The sequence below is a fragment of the Dermacentor variabilis genome, chromosome 3, assembly GCF_050947875.1.
Source record: "Dermacentor variabilis isolate Ectoservices chromosome 3, ASM5094787v1, whole genome shotgun sequence".
NCBI lineage: Eukaryota > Metazoa > Arthropoda > Arachnida > Ixodida > Ixodidae > Dermacentor > Dermacentor variabilis.
Genome location: NC_134570.1, coordinates 124522916 through 124537378, shown reverse-complemented (window position 1 = coordinate 124537378; position 14463 = coordinate 124522916). Strand labels below are relative to the sequence as shown.

The window sequence follows — 14463 nt, the reverse complement described above, 5'->3', positions numbered from 1 at the left end:
CGACTTCTATTGCACAATCTCTAATGATGCACATAAAATTGTAGTTCATTGCTTCAACACTAAGGTCCTCTTACTGAGTTAAAGGCGAATACCTGTTCTGTAGCTTGATCTGGAATTCCTCTATTTTCCCCCTTATCGCTAACTCTTTGATCGGCTTCTTATGTACCAGTTTCTTCCGTTCCCTCCTCAGGTCTAGGCTAAGTCGAGTTCTTATTGTCCTATGGTCACTGCAGCGCACATTGCCGAGCACGTCCACATGCTGTATGATGCTACGGTTAGCGCAGGGTACAACGTCTATTTCATTTCTAGTCTCGCCATTCGGGCTCCTCCGCGTCCATTTTCGGCTATCCCGCTTGAGGAAGAAGGTATTCATTATCGGCGTATTATTCTGTTCTGCAAACTCTACTAATAACTCTTCCCTCCTAGAGCCTATGCAATATTCACCCACTGACTACTCTCCAGCCTGCTTCTTGCCTACCCTGGCATTGAAGTCGCCCATTAGTATAGTATATTTTGTTTTGACTTTACCCATCGCCGATTCTATGTCTTCATAGAAGCTTTCGACTTCATGGTCATCATGACTGGATGTAGGGGCGCAGACCTGTACGACCTTCAATTTGTACCACTTATTAAGTTTCACAAGACCTGCCACCCTCTCGTTAATGCTATAGAATTCCTTTATGTTACCAGCTATATCCTTATTAATCAGAAATCCGTCTCCTAGCTCTCGTCCCTCCGTTAAGCCCCGTTAGCACAGGACATGCCCTCTTTTTAGCATTGTAAATGCTTCTTTTGTCCTCCTAACTTCACTGAGCCCACGTATATAACTGCTTCACCTCCACCGCGGGTCGGCTCGGCATTGCACCATCTTCGGGATCGGCCCAGATATGGAAAGTTTTTTGCTTACCACGCCAACAAGGAGACGAAAATTTTTTTGGACGGTAGAGGCATACAGCCTAGCTGTAAATTGTGTTATATAACAGTTTATGTCAGGGAGTAAGTGAATCGCCTTCGTGGCTATTAGTATGCCTCGGGTCGGGCCGGTATTGCACTACCTTCGGGATCGGCCCACGTATGGGGAGTGCATAAAGGGACACTAAAGTGAAAAATGATTTCTTCTGCATCAGTAAATTACCATTCTACAACACCAAAAACACCACTCTTACAACGATAAGACGTTTGGTAAGCCAGAAAAATAATAATATTTGGGGTTTTACGTGCCAAAACCACTTTCTGATTATGAGGCACGCCGTAGTGGAGGACTCCGGAAATTTTGAACACCTGGGGTTCTTTAACGTGCACCTAAATCTAAGCACACGGGTGTTTTCGCATTTCGCCCCCATCGAAATGCGGCCGCCGTGGCCGGGATTCGATCCCGCGACCTCGTGCTCAGCAGCCCAACACCATAGCCACTGAGCAACCACGGCGGGTAAGCCAGAAAAAGTGCAAGAACGAAATACAGGTGGCGACGCCTACTTAAGTTCCCGCACCTGGGGGCTGTGAGGTCTTGGATTTTTATGGGGATCTTCTAGGGCCTACTAATTATATGTAGCGGTACAGATTGACTACATTGTGTTCTAAAGGAACCAAACATTAAACACGGCCGGTTTCGGGAACTTTTATTCACCCAACGCAGGCCAAATACAAAAACATACTTTGGAATCCCTGACGTCACGCTGACGTACCGGCGCTGGGGTTTCGGCGCGAAATTCAAATACTGATACTTGGACCTTCATTTTCTCATCTAATAATCACACTATTTTTTTGAAATGCCTGCCTGCAGGGTTCTGAAACAATGTTTCATTAGTCTAAACTGATTTATTGTTTCGCTTTAGTGTCCGTTTAACGCCTGCTTCACCTCCGCTGCAGGTCGTCCCGGCATTGCACCATCTACGGTATCGGCCCGCGTATGGGGAGTTTTTTGCTTGCCATGCCGCCAAGGATATGAAAATTTCCTTGGTCGGTAGAGGTATACAGCTTCGCTTTTATATGTGCTATATAACGGTTTATGCAGCGAGTAATTGAATAGCCTTCGTGGCTATAGGTACAACCAGCAGAGCGACGGGAGCCCAAACTGAAAACAGCAGCAACCAATCTTCGAGCCGCGAGGGTGGTCGAGTGCGGAGTGAAGGAACGATTGTCAGTCCTCGCGGAGGGATTAGCAGAGTTAGTGCCAAGCCGTCAACATGGTTTGCACTCACGCTACCACCTTCTGCATTAAGGTAGTAAAATATGTACCTCAGGCGTACCGAAACCAAAACAGCATTGTATAAATAAGATAGTAAATTACCTGAATTGCTGTGTTCCAAGTCTTCCACCATTGTTAAAAGTTATTAAGGTCTCGCAGTACGAATTTAGCCCAAGAAATGGCAAATCGAAAGTGTCAGAATTATTTTGAGAACGCGATTATTGTGCAGTGTACGCAGTCGCCTAATGACAGCGCTTATGAATGCGTGTGTGTCGTAATAAATTATGAGGGAAAGCGCGTGTGAGGTAATGAAATACTGAGAAGTTCTGCTGTCGTCTGGGGTCATAAAGATTATGCAGATCCCAGACGCTGTGGGAATCAATGTAAGCGAACCTTTCTCTGCTGCTTGCTTTGATTGACGATTGACGAATTAGCGGTGACGTTGACGGCGAATGCCTAGTTTCTTCAACTTTTTGTCCAACACAAGAGTGGTGAGTTGATGTTAAACATTACCTTGCGTGCACCACTGCTCTCTTTCTGCGTAGTACGCAAAATACAAAGAGAGAGGTGTTTGCTTGAGGCTTTGTTGTGCGCCATATTTCATAACCTCTAAGAAGGTGGAGCGTTGTCGTTGCCTCACATGGCACATCGCATCGTGGCAGAAGCATTAAAGTTGAATCGGATTACGGGGCTGTACGAGCAAAAGCACAATCGGATTATGAGGCAGGCTGTAGTGGTGCGCTCCGGAATAATTTTGGCACAGTGGTGTTGCTTAACGTGTCCCTAAATCAAAGTGCATGAGCGTTTTTTTATCTTGTCCCCGTCAAAATGCGGCTGACTCGGTCAAATCCGTGACATAGAGCATTGCCATAGCCGCAATGCGGGCACAGAAGTGTCGACTTGACGTGCGACCACTTCCGTGGGTCGCCTAGACCCTGCGGTGCGCTTTAACTCTGCTCTGCCACGCCCTGCGTAAGTTGCCCGCTAGACATATTTGCGTGGTTTTATTTTTCAGGAATAGCAGAAACGCCCCGTACCGTTCCTTGAACTTCCGTACGTCCAGCGTTTCCTTGCCTTCTCACGTGACCTTTTCCCTGTCACCTCCCCCCCCCCCCACCCGTTATCTTTATGGGAACTGCGAACGAAGAGAGTTAAGGCTGTTATTCACTCGTAAGGCTGTTATTCATGAGATTGCATCGGTTCTATCCTTTCCCTGCCTCTTCTCCCCTCTCCTCTCTTCCATTCTCTATTGCTTCCCTCTGGACTTGCACATTGGTAGAAAGGTAAGCGCTTGCGGGGGGTCACGGAGAATTACAGCTCTCAAGGGGCTAAAGTGGGGACGACCCAGGAGCTCCAGAGGGCATCGGGCACATTCGATGAGGTGCGGTCTAAACGAGTTCCTCCAGTTTCTTTTCTCTCTGCCACGCTTCATCCATGTATATGCGCGTAGTGCACGCCGATGGTGGCGGCCTTGCGCAGACCAGCCGGGAAAGGAGCCAGCCGTGCTCCGTAGTTTGCTGTGTTGTTGATCATGCTTCTCTGTTTTATTCACGGTTTCAGAGTAAAATAAACGACACCTTTCGCATGCGTGGGGCGTCCAAAGCTTCAAAGGATGTCGAAGAATTGTTGCACGGTGCGGGGCTCAAATAACGGCGAAAACACGCCGGTGATACGGTTCTAATCATTCCCCGCAGAGCTCCATCAGCGGGAGCAATGGTAGCAATGGATCGCCGCAGTTCTGCGGTCATCCTTTCCTTTGTCGTGTCGGTGTTTTTTCCAGTTGATCATATTTAGACGGGTAAGCGACGAAGTTCGTCTGCAGTGCAACATGCAGTTTAAGGGCATTTCGCTAAAATTCTGAATGCCACTTGCCCCTTCCTCTGTTTGCAGCTTCATTACCGCGTTGCGCTAGCCAGACAACACGACTGCACAAGCGCATTGTGTTGTATGTTAAATTTACTGAAGCTTGAGAGAACTTGTTGGTTTTATGCGGCCCGGAAGGCCCTCGCACCAGCTGTCGTGCACTTCATGTTTTTTATTATATGATATGGAGGAGATGTCGCTTTTAATGGACCTTTTTCAGGTGGCTCTCTGCGTATGCGCGTGCAATGCAATGTGGGATGTACGCGGCCGCCATATTTTTTGGTGGGTCGCCAGTAGAGCCAGTGAGTCCGTGCGGCTGATCTCTATCTCTTCCTCGCCTGTTCCTTCGTTGCTGCGTAGCCGTCGGGTATACTGTGCCTTTGCCGTGTATGCTGAAATCACTTGAGAGATGCTTCAGCAGTGCGCCGCCGTGGGATGCTTCAACTGCAGTAAAATGCCAGGAAATATCAGACTTTTCAGATTCCCTGTGGCATCGCTGCATGCAGCCAAAAAGGCAAAGTGGGTGCAGGCAATGTGCCGTTTGATTGTTGATGGGTCTGCGTGCAGCCGACAGCCAACTCGCGCGTTTGCAGCGACCACTTTGTGACAGGTAAGGGCTTCCTTTCTTTTTTACTTTACTGCATTCACTTTTTGGTGAAGCTATAGAGCACGAAGCACCGGCTTCCAAACCTGCGTGGCTGCGTGGTCGGTGCGCACAGTAGCTGAAACGAGCGGGTTTATCGACTACGAAGGGGGACGCAATCAGCAGTGTCGTGTGCGTACCGAAGGAAGCTTTAAAAAAGTTTCAAAGGCGGAAGGAAGGTATATGCCCGAAGGAATGTGCGCGTGCGTCGCGACTACCATGTATGCCGAAGCGACGACGTTGGCTGTCAGAAAATTATACATTCTGCTTAGGAGCACATGAGAACAACACGCTTGTGCAGGCTTTGATATCTTCTACTGCAGTGTACTATGTCCATTTCAGGACCCTGAAGGGGAGTGGACGGTAGTATCGCGACGCTGCGCCTTTCACAAGCGAAACTCTCATGCGCTGGCGAGCCGGCCAAACACGTCAGTCAGTCGGCGCCTCAAGCTCAGGGCCTCCTCTGCGCTGCATTACGTTGCAATATGAGTGCACAGCGTCATGAAGGCGACATACGCAAGCCCTTACCAAGAGCCGTGCCACGGCATTGCTATCAAACGACGAGCTAGCTCGGCTACGCGTCGTGATTTCAGATTAAAATAAGAAAGGCTTTATCCACGGTGGTACAAAAAGGAAGGACCCCAGCACTGCGCAAAGGAGTTATGTGAGGGGTTCTTAAGTTAAGCAAAGTCATTAGTATATCTTTTGTTGTTACTAAAACTGCAGCGATAACACAGAAATGTAACGGCATAAATTAAAGAAAAAACGTGAGGTCGACGTGCGCTACCCTAACTTTCTTTTTCAGGAATACCTTCGCGATTCGTGGAGCATCCAGATTATGTTCCATTCATCTTCAAGAACAAGAAAGCAAGCAGCGTCGGTGCTCTCGCCCGATTCAAAAGATAGAAGAAAAGAGGAACAGCAACTGCTAGTTGTGGTCTGAATGATGAGGTGCCTTCATTGAGCACTGCACTGCACGACAGCAACCAGACACAGGCCATTACTGCGGATGGCATCGCTGAAGATGACATAACAGAGGCTGTCATGGCTGAGGATGCAACCACAGACGAGTGCCAGACAAGTGATCTGCTTAAAAGCATTCAAGAATTTCAATCACTTTTAGCTGAAGAAAAAGACAAACTGTGAGCTTCAGTCACCACTGAAAAGACCAGAAGAAACTATTAGTCAGTGGAAGACATGTTATTACGAACTGAAGTCAAAGATGCTGTGTCTTGAGAACATGACAATCTCACGTCACATGTTGTATTATACTGGGCTGCCGTCTGTAACAGTGTTAGGCTCATTCTCAGTTTTGTGGTAGAGAGAAACCTGCGGCTTGCCAGGAGTGAAAATCAATGTTTGCATTCTGTGGAGGAGCAGATATTTATGGTTTTAGTACGCCTGCGGACAGGCATGGCAACTAAAGTAATTGCACGAAACTTTGGCGTTTCCATGCCTACGTTTAGTCGCATTTTCATAAAGTGGATACTCGTGCTGCACAAAGAATTAGTTGCTGTAACTAGCTTTCCTACATTGGCTGAAGTCCAGCAACATATGCCACCTCATTTTAGGCAGTACCCAAACACACGGCTTATACTAGACACTACTGAGGTGCGCATCCAGAAGCCCTCGAGTTCAAATGCACAAAGGCAAACGTTTTCAAACTACAAGTATGCAAATGGGATGAAGTGTTTAGTAGGGGCCACACCAGACTGTTATATAAGCTTTGTGTCATCCCTCTATGGTGGAGGAGCAAGCGACAGGGCCATTGTAGAGGCATCTGCAGTGCTAGACTTGTTAGAGCCAGGTGATGGGGTAATGGTAGACAAAGGGTTTAATGTAACTGACCTACTTCCTCCTCGTGTTGATCTCTACAATCCTCCATTTCGCATCTCTGGGCAGCGTCAAATGAATGCCAATGACGTTGAAGTGACAAAACGAGTTGCAAGTGCAAGAGTGCCATTGAGAGAGTAATAATAAGAAGAAAAGAATACCACATACTAGATAACCCATTCCCTATCAATATCCTGGATCTAGCAGACTAAATGTTTGCGACATGCGCTCTTTTGTGAAATTTCCGAGGACCATTGTTGAATAATAAAAGGGATGGAGAGCAGTCAGAGGCTAAGTAGTTCACCAGTACAGCAGGTGGTCTGCATAGAGATGAGTTTGAGTTTTCGTTTGATTGTCACTTAAAAGCTTGCGTTGTTGTTTTCAAAATAGTGTATGAAACATGCAACTGCTCCTCTCTTCTGTATTTTGCCCCTACAAAACAAAGTGACATATTTGTCTGTGAAGATTTGTATAAAGAGAGTTTGCAGAAGACATATTTGTTAAATATAATTGTGTACCTTTTTTGTAATGTCACGCCTATTGCAAATGTCGCAATAGACAAAATAAGATGTGATTAGATTTCACTCCGATGGAAGCGGCATTTGTTTTTGGAGCAGATGGCAAAATATGCCATACGACTCCTGTAGTTAAAAGCATCACCGAAGCGTCTCATAAATATTATTAATTGTGAAACATATTGCACATACAACACTGAACTCAAATTGAAAAATAAAGAAGGTGTATGAATATTGAATTCGCTGTAAAGTGAGCTATATATGTAAAACACCAGTTCTTGCGGCACAAATGAGATCAAATCGGTAAAGCTGAGCATCAGATTATAAAAGTAACCACAATCACATATAACCGTTGCCAAAGCAACCGCTGATAATAGGCATTAGCATTAGTACAGAAGTCCCTGAAGGATATTGTCCCATACTTGATGGTCCAAATAGATTCTCTCAACTGACAGGGAGTGCTGCATTTCAGGGTGACCAGTCCATAGCACAAAGTCGCACCACTGTTTGCGAGCGGCGCCAAATTGACCCTGCACCTGATAAAAAGACACATGTGAATGCTTTAGGCACCGTTCTCTCTCAATCACTTCAGCACAGAATAATTTGTCGCTACAAGCCTCGACGGCTTTTTGCCCAGCCTTCGATGCAGGGCATTTCACTTCAGGAAGCCCAGCTGTACCCCCATCCAGCACGAGGCGATCTGGTGATGCTGCAATACAGGAATACGTTTCGTGGACATGAAGGCCCGTCTTGCTGACTGTGACATCCTTGTCATACAGCTTCATTATTTGAATGTACTGCTGGACAGCTGCTTGTTCATTCTGAAGTCCATACAATCTTGGGTCATCATGTCTAAGTGCTTGTCTTTTTGGATATAAAATATCCTTTATGAGCGCTTCAGGTTTTACACAATGTAAAATTCTTCTGAAATTTGATGCTGTGAGCCTCCCAGTCCTTTCAGTAGCCCGTAACATACTTTCTCCCTGGCCAAGCGTTTTAACGCGTCAGTGTTAAGGATCTCGTGTCGCAGGAAAGCCGGTGTCGTCGGCTGCCTTGGCCGTTAGCGAGAAATCCCGGAAGACAATTCATAAATAAAAAAGAACTTTCAAGGTGGGCTGGGCGGGAATCGAACCACGGTATGCGGAGTGTGAGATGGAGACTCTACCACTCAGCCCCGAGTTTCTTTTTTGTCTTTATTGCCGGCTTTGACATACACAAACAATACACAAAAAAGCAAACACGTCAACAAGGATTATGCTGGCACGACATATTAAAATTTTTTCCATGTTGCAACCTTATCTAGCATGTCAATCCATGTTGATTGTTCAGGGAGTGCCCGATGGACATCCCTGAACCGTACTACAGATTCAATGAAGTGATCACGTGTAGTTCGAGAATTGACATCAGCATTGTTGAACTGCATTCTAGCTTTCCACAAACTGTGGAGGCCCAGGAGAATTATAGCGACAAAAGCGCCTCTAGTGAATTCGGTGTTGCCTTAGAAACGTGCCGTAGAAAGTTATACTGCAGTGTATATCGGTAATTATGAGCATGTAAATTACAGAAGTTGAGTTACACGAGTAGCGAAGTATGTTTCCGCTAAATTTTTTCTGCGCTCTGCGCACACGCAGGGCCATCTTGCGGCAAACACAGAAGACACCCCTCCTGGCAATGTACGGCGCTGCCCCGACACGTCGCGCGCGCTCACCCAATGATCGCGTCCGTCTTCATGGCGCGTCGCGGCCCGGCTGTCCGTGCTGATCACGACGTTTGGCTCGCCTAGATCGTTTTGAGTGGGCGGTGCGAATGGAGTGCGATAACGCTATCGCGTTCCACTCTTGAAGGAGAAGCTTAAGCTTCCTCCAACTTTTTCTGCATAGGTCTTCTCGCTTACCTGCTGTCAATGGGACAATCTGTTCAAAGTATTTTTTGTTGCTGCCAAGCATTTCTCTTAATGCAAGTCCTCAACGTAGGAAATTGCACTAACATTGTGGCGTGTTGCTGGCTTGCTTGTAGAATACCTATTCCAAATTAGGTGCGGTGCATCCTGAGCGGTTTTCTTTGCAATGTCTGCATGGTCGAAACGTTTCGCTGACGAATAGCTAGATGGCAGCTGTCGCTTGCGTTTCGCTGGCACTGTTTTGTTGATAGTGTGTTTCTTGAACGTCAGCTCACTCAAAGGCTTTGTCAGCAGACGAATGTGAGCTGCAAGTTCAAAATAGTGCCACTTGTAGAGAACAATAGCATCATGTATTTGAATACTTGGCACTAATCTGACCAAGGCTGGTTAGCAGGTTATAGAAAGCACACTATCTGAGCCAAATAACACATACAAACTCAACAGAGGGAGCCCTTTGAATGTAGAAATACGATGTGCTGCATATTCATAAGTTGAACGTTAATAACAGTGCAACAGAATGTTGGGCAAACACATAGAAGGAATCCTAGTGAAGATGGTTGGATTGGACAAAACAAAACAAGCAACCAGTTTTGTTTTGAATGCAGCGCTCGGTTTGTATCATTTTGGTTTCTCTCCCATGTGGCTTTCCTAGTTGCACGTTTTCAGCTACCATGTCCTAAATTTCCCCCTATAAAAGCAGGTGTCATAAGACAAAGTCGTCAAACTGCCGAGTGAAATGTGGAGTATTTATCTTGCTTTGTGGTGGTGCCATCCACCTACACGGGGTATCAGTGCATGAAGGCGTTTGAATGCTGAGGGTCGCAAAAAGGAGGGCAGCGATGTGCTGGCATCTCTGGCTCAGTCTGCAAAGCAAGGCAGTGAAAGAAGATGCATAAATATTCATTTTGGAATGCACGCAAATATATTTCATTGGCAGGCATCCATAGCATACTTCACGCATGGTTAAGCATTTGTGTACCCAGCAGCTGCCCAGAGAGAGAGAGAGAGAGTGAACTTTAATGAGCACCAGCAGTTCAGTCGGCTGGGCCTAGGCCTCCCACGATGGGACGTCGAGGTCTTGCCTCTTCGCCGCTTCGTAGGCCTGCTGGGTCACCCAGAGTTGGTCGTCGAGATGGGAGCTGCGCAGGGCGGCGTGCCATCTCAACGAGAGGGTCACGGGATTGGTATTGATGTTTGCACTCCCATAGCATGTGGGGGAGTGTTGCCGATTCAGTTTTACAGACATTGCACGTCTGGCTCGGGTAGATGTCGGGGTATATAGTGTGATAGCGTGTGAGGGAGGGGTATGTATTCGTCTGTAGCAGGCGAAGGGTGGTTGCCTGTGCCATGTTTAACTTGCGGTGAAGGGTGGGGAAGGTTCTTCTTGCGAGGTAAAATGACTTTACAAGGTCGTTGTATCTTGTAAGGCGGTCGCGTCCTGCGGGTGCACCTGCACCGTCTCCGGCACGGTTGACTAGTCCTCGTGCTACGGAGTGTGTAACCTCGTTGAGGTTGGTGAGGTGCGGGTGGACAACGCCGGCGTGTGCTGGGATCCAGACGAGGGTGATTTGATTTTCAGACGAATGCGGGGCTTGTCGTAAGATACGGAGTGATTGATGAGAAATACGACCTTTGATGTAGTTGTTGACTGCTGCGCGAGAATCGCTCAGTATGGTGTGACAGGATGGGTCGAGAGTGGCCACGGCAATGGCCACTTCCTCGGCCGTCTCGGCATTTTTGGTAATGATGCTGGCAGCATGTCGGAGCAAGCCGCCTGCTGTGGTAACCGCCGCAAAGCGCCGTCCATCTTGGTACTCAGCTGCGTCGACGAAGGTGACGCCCGCTGTGTTGGCGTAAGCTTTGATGAGGGAAGTAGGAAGTTGATGAGGGAAGTAAGAAGCTTTGATGAGGAAGTAGGGAGTTGATGAGGGAAGTAGGAAGTTGATGAGGGAAGTAGGAAGCAACAACATCACACTGCAACCAAAGTAAGCCATGCGCTTGACTGGTCTCGGGCACCGAGCACTTAAACGTACAGCGTCAAATACGTCTGAAAATCGGGCCTGCACTATGCTTCAAGCATGCACGGCTTACAATGCGCAGTAAAAAAAAACAGCGCGCCAAACGCTGGGAGAAGAGGGAACAATATATGACACTGCCAGTTATGTTGCCGTTTCGACAGAAGGTTCTAAGGCTAAGTGAACGGCAGAAAGAACACGAGCACAGCTTTAAATATTCAAAGGAATTTGTACTAACCCAGCAACGCAGTCACAGTATGCTTGTGCTACTTTAGTTTGCCCGTCATCACGAAATGCTGCAACCTGTCTATAATGACCGGGCTTCATCGAGCAAAGGCAGATGCTTCTCAGCATTTGTAGCTCACACCCGGACGAGTGCTGATGAACGCAACATTCCACGCGGCGAATGTACTTTTCTTCCTTGAATGCCCATCCTTTGTGCAGTTGCCGATTCGATGCGCCGAAGTGCAAGTCAATCACACTGTCGTTAACCGGCGGCACAGAAGTTAGGTCGTTAGTCCACAGCTTGCCCGTGTCGAAAAATTGCATAAGGTCCGCCGGTAAAAACATTGTCAACTTCACGGACAGAAAATGTTCACAACACGGAAGGAAAAACGCACACTAAAATAGTACGTTCAGCGTTCAGAGCAGCATCAAAGTCTCAGTAACACCTGCAGAGCACCCAACCAACCGACCCACCAGATGCGATTTCGGCGACCGCCGCTAGGGGCGCCCTTCAATCGTGAAAAAGTAAGAGGCGATTAGAGGATTGGTGGAAGAAAAGTAGGGAAAGTACAAAAAACAGAGACGTACAAAAGCACAGTTCGAAATAGGGGAACAGAAAATTTGGGTGGGGTAGTTCATAGTGTTTTTTTTTTTCTGTTTTTTATTGTTTAACCTAGGTAGGACATTAGGCAGTATAATAGCAAGAGCTTGGTGGCGCAACTCACCGCCCCGTTCCAAAAGGGACGCTCATAACATCCATCCATCCATTCAAAGGCCCATTGGCGCCGGCTTTTCATAGGGGAATTAAAAAAAAATTATAACAGAAATAGTGAAATCATAGGAACACACATTCCGGTAACACAAGTATACTAATGTCACACTATAACTGAAAGGCTTTTGCATTTATATTATGCGTGGTATCGCGTACGTTGAACTGTTGCTAGTTGCTTCATGCAAAACTGTTGATCTTCTTTTTTAGGTTGAAAATTTTCCCTTTGTCTCGTTTGTAAAGGGTCTAAATCACGCGGTGTCTTATTGGAATGATACGAGGCAACTGATTCTTTAACAGCTTTGTTCTTTTCGCCCGAGGACATCTTATATATTGTGATTTCCTGGGAAATTCGTTAAAAAAGGTATTTCAGGGCAAGTATGGCTATAGTTCCTGCATATGGTATTTCTGCACCATTTTAGCTGAACGGTTCACGTCACGTTTGGGAAGTCATCATACCTCGATGTTGTCTTAGCAAACTTATAACGTCGAGTGATTTGTTTATTTCATAACATAGTCCCTTCTTGCATGTGAATTTTGTACTCAAGCGAGTTTTTTCTCATTATGCTTACGCCGCAGGGGACGACACCCAGCCTTGCCGCCAGCGCCCATCTACTTTGACTGGCGTTGCTCTGCCTTTAAATATATGATGTGGCATATCTGTCTAGTAACATTAAAAAAAGTACTGAAAAGTTGGTCAAGCTTTAGCTTAGCACATTTCCAAGCAGCTCGCTTAGGGAAATCAAAATTGCGAAAACTGCAGCGGGGACGGCAGTTCATCGGCGTATGCAGCAGAATTGCATCGGTGGTACAGCGCAAACACGCGCACTTACTAACCCATGCGTTTGGTGACTTCGTTGACTAGTGTACACGTTTCCGCCAATAAATTCCCAATTACTCTTCTTGGAGCGACTTTCACTGCACTTATGAGGTGATGCCACATGTATTCATCGGCAGAAAAATCACAACGGCGTGTGCAGACATCGCACCGTGCAGATTTGTTTGAGATATAAGTCTGCGTTAAAGACGGCCGCTTATTATTGAGGTACAGAAGCAGCATTAGCGGAAGGGTAGAATTAAAAAAAAAAACGATCGAGACATCGCATTAATCAACAAAATTTACTCGCCAGTTAACATGAGCTCCACTTCACGTAAATGGGGTTCGTGGCGCTTGTCTGCGGGACGCACCTGGCACATATGTGGACCATGTTGTCCCAAACACTGGTAACATCGTGTTGATACCCGCTCTTACAGAGGCCAGCGTCTTCCCTACAGCTGTCACCGCAGAAGAAGCAGTCTGGCACCCAAAACAAGAAGAAATCGCAGCCGCGAACTTCGGCCATCCTTTCTGCAAAGGTTTGTTGTCTGCTACTACTGCCGAACGTACTGTTGGAAGCGCCCGCTAGGTGGCTATCAGTAGCGCCTCTGTTTAAGGTAGTGACATCTGCCGCGCGCGCCACCTAGGAAGTTCCTGTAGCAGATGGCGCTCAAGCTAAACCGCGGCGCCGCGGCATTCGTGAGGTGCAAAAATATCTGCACAACCGCGCAAATAAAACCTACTGGTGCCTGACTGTGGTGAAAAACGAAAGAAGGGCCCGAACTGCTAAATCTAGTCTTTTAATTTTAAATGATCGCTGAAGGAAAAACGCTGAAGAGAGCGGAATGAGCGCTTGATCGCCTCGATTACGCAAGCTTACCTTTCGTTCGTTTGCGCTCAATCACCGCGCGAGCCTTGGTGACTGCTTGCGCTTAATCCCGTTCGCTCTGTGAATTCCTTTGCTCGTAAGTGCGCTGCGTACACATAGCTGCTACATTGAACGAATAATTGGTGTAAAAGAAGAAGGATGACAGTCGCTTGGACCGAAAAACTTTCGACATAACGTTGCTGAAACGTGGGACTCTCACGGCAACTAACAACATCCTGTGAGTGTGTGTGGAAACGAGAGCACCAACAGTCTTCTTGCCGCTGAGTGTGTCTGTCGTGTAGCGATTACAAGACGACTGTTGTGTTTTGTGGCTCAGTGCTACGAGCCAGTGCACCTGTCGTGACGTTCTGAAGCGGCGGTATCGATCGTGTTCGGGGTGCCAGCGCAATCTAATCTCGCCGCACACCAACATCGATCGTAGCGTGTGTTTGTTTGTGAATGCGGATGACTGTTCTCATGAACCGTGAGACGTCGCCACGTAAACTTGAATCATAACGCGCATTGTTGTGTTTATGCCTTTTCGCCTCCGTGCACCGCTAAAGCCCCGCAAGAATTACAGGGCCCTTATACGAAACGGACGCGGATGGCCTAGCTATTACTGCTCTGTGTTTTGCTTAAGATCAGTGTACCGCTTCTGGCGTTTTTCTTATGTTAATTTGCAGTTGTGTGTTTTACATCAGTAAAATGACATCGCCGATTACTGAAACATCTTCGAGTGTAAGGGAAACTTGGAAGGAATGAGCTCGCAGGTGTATGTAATGTACTTTGATATATTGTATTATACTTTATTATTGGATGGCCAGTAG

The 14463-nt window shown here is 47.0% G+C and overlaps 1 pseudogene; it reads left to right on the top strand.

Annotated features, from left to right (window-relative positions):
- The first annotated feature begins 4308 nt into the window (after window positions 1–4308).
- Window positions 4309–6739, top strand: LOC142574728 (uncharacterized; annotated as a pseudogene).
- Window positions 6740–14463: the final 7724 nt, after the last annotated feature.